The 3334-nt window shown below is 37.8% G+C and overlaps 1 pseudogene; it reads left to right on the top strand.

Moving 5' to 3' along the window:
- The first annotated feature begins 2810 nt into the window (after positions 1 to 2810).
- Positions 2811 to 2974, top strand: LOC145296545 (U2 spliceosomal RNA; annotated as a pseudogene).
- The last annotated feature ends 360 nt before the right edge of the window (positions 2975 to 3334 follow it).

Genomic DNA, 3334 nt, shown 5'->3' with positions numbered 1-3334 from the left:
ACCACACCAAAGATAATAACTGTGAAACCACTTGAAACCAAACCAAAGATCATAATCGTGAAACCACTTGAAACCACACCAAAGATCATAACCGTGAAACCACTTGAAACCACACCAAAGATAATAACCGTGACACCACTTGAAACCACACCAAAAATAATAACCGTGAAACCACTTGAAACCACGCCAAAGATCATAACCGTGAAACCACTTGAAACCACGCCAAAGATCATAACCGTGAAACCACTTGAAACCACGCCAAAGATCATAACCGTGAAACCACTTGAAACCAAACCAAAGATCATAACTGTGAAACCACTTGAAACCACACCAAAGATCATAACCGTGAAACCACTTGAAACCACTTGAAACCACGCCAAAGATCATAACCGTGAAACCACTTGAAACCACACCAAAGATCATAACCGTGAAACAACTTGAAACCACGCCAAAGACCATAACCGTGAAACCACTTGAAACACCACCAAAGATCATAACCGTGAAACCACTTGAAACCACACCAAAGATCATAACTGTGAAACCACTTGAAACCACATCAAAGATCATAACCGTGAAACAACTTGAAACCACACCAAAGATCATAACTGTGAAACCACTTGAAACCACATCAAAGATCATAACCGTGAAACAACTTGAAACCACACAAAAGATCATAACTGTGAAACCACTAGAAACCACATCAAAGATCATAACTGTGAAACCACTTGAAACCACGCCAAAGATCATAACTGTGAAACCACTTGAAACCACATCAATGATCATAACCGTGAAACAACTTGAAACCACGCCAAAGATAATAACTGTGAAACCACTTGAAACCACATCAAAGATCATAACCGTGAAACAACTTGAAACCACACCAAAGATCATAACTGTGAAACCACTTGAAACCACATCAAAGATCATAACCGTGAAACAACTTGAAACCACACCAAAGATAATAACTGTGAAACCACTTGAAACCACATCAAAGATCATAACCGTGAAACAACTTGAAACCACGCCAAAGATCATAACTGTGAAACTACTTGAAACCACACCAAAGATCATAACCGTGAAACAACTTGAAACCACACCAAAGATCATAACTGTGAAACTACTTGAAACCACACCAAAGATCATAACCGTGAAACAACTTGAAACCACGCCAAAGATCATAACCGTGAAACCACTTGAAACCACACCAAAGATCATAACCGTGAAAACACTTGAAACCACACCAAAGATCATAACTGTGAAACCACTTGAAACCACATCAAAGATCATAACCGTGAAACAACTTGAAACCACACCAAAGATCATAACCGTGAAACCACTTGAAACCACACCAAAGATCATAACTGTGAAACTACTTGAAACCACACCAAAGATCATAACCGTGAAACCACTTTAAACCACACCAAAGATCATAACCGTGAAACCACTTGAAACCACACCAAAGATCATAACCGTGAAACCACTTGAAACCACATCAAAGATCATAACCGTGAAACAACTTGAAACCACACCAAAGATCATAACTGTGAAACCACGTGAAACCACATCAAAGATCATAACTGTGAAACCACTTGAAACCACATCAAAGATCATAACCGTGAAACTACTTGAAACCACACCAAAGATCATAACTGTGAAACCACTTGAAACCACATCAAAGATCATAACCGTGAAACAACTTGAAACCACACCAAAGATCATAACTGTGAAACTACTTGAAACCACATCAAAGATCATAACCGTGAAACAACTTGAAACCACACCAAAGATCATAACTGTGAAACTACTTGAAACCACACCAAAGATCATAAACGTGGCTGGAAACTTTTCATCGCCTTGTACACGTGTCTGTTATTCGTGGCTATCCAGCGACATATTTCGGGCTGCTAGCACTAGTCCTGTTGTTATAACTGTCATCGCTAGATGGTCCTCAACCAAAAAAGAAAACGTTTTCATAAAACAGAATTAGAATCGAATCATCTTTTCTAGGGCGATAATTTTATCGTTCCATACTGTAGACACATTTTAATGTAATGTTTTATTACAGTCAATAAATGCAACTCAATTCATTTATAATTGAATGTGTAAATTTTGTTGGTCCGATAAAGGAATGCACACTAATTGGCATATTGTCGTCGTTTTAATTTTCTAATCGCCTGCTATACGTAATGTCTCATACTAATTACTGTTTACTCCTTCGCATATAAGAGTCTCCTTTTATATTTCCATGAATATGCACTAATTAGAATGTAATAATTTCCTATTATATACGATTGGATGTTCATTTATAAAGATAATTAAAATATTGATATGTTACTATTAAACACTTATTGGCATGCGAGAGATACTTGTACATATGTGTTTAATATATATATATATATATATATATATATATATATATATATATATATATATATAAAGAGTGTAGCCATCAACAATTGTAGGTTTTTCAGACTTTTGTCATTTTTTAAATATTTTAAAATATTTTTGTAACACGTTTCAAGTCTTGTTTCGCTTTCGTCAGATATTTTTATATAAAAAGTTTTTAGTTAAAAGTGTATGAAATTTGTTCTTGGAAAACATTTTAATTGTACTAGCACCGACTGTGTTTATGAACTGAACTAAAAAACTTCTATATCTGATAGAGCTAAACACGGATTGCAACGCGTTATAACAAAACATACAATTATTTATGGCTACACTCTTTTTAAATACAAACCTTTTCCTAGCGTTGGGACCACACAACCAATTTGATTAAATTTGGTTTCGTATTGTAGTTAGATCATTTTATTTTAATTTCTTGGCCTTTTGGCCAAGGTCAAAGTGTAGTATCTGTTCCGGCAGATACTGCAAGCTATGACTAGCTATGACTAGCAAAGACCAGATGTGGGGGCAACTCCACATGCCTGACCTTTAACCAGCTCCCATTTCCCACCTCTCGGGAGCTGGTCCCCTTTTTCCCTTTCCCCTCCCTTCACTCCTCACATTAAAAATCGGCCTTGTGCCTAATTTGCTCGGTGGGGGAGCAAATAAATACCATCTGTTCCGGCAGATACTGCAAGCTAAGACTAGCTATGACTAGCAAAGACCAGATGTGGGGGCAACCCCACATGCCTGACCATTAACCAGCTCCGATTTCCCACCTCTCGGGAGCTGGTCCCCATTTTTCCCTTCCCCCTCCCTTCACTCCTCACATTAAAAATCGGCCTTGTGCCTAATTTGCTCGGTGGGGGAGCAAATAAATACCATCTGTTCCGGCAGATACTGCAAGCTATGACTAGCTATGATTAGCAAAGACCAGATGTGGGGGCAACCC

Source organism: Euprymna scolopes, chromosome 16, assembly GCF_053919585.1.
Source record: "Euprymna scolopes isolate OS-2025 chromosome 16, ASM5391958v1, whole genome shotgun sequence".
NCBI classification, from domain to species: Eukaryota; Metazoa; Mollusca; class Cephalopoda; order Sepiida; family Sepiolidae; genus Euprymna; species Euprymna scolopes.
Note: the sequence above shows the minus strand (reverse complement) of the source record. Positions and strands in the feature narration are given on the sequence as shown.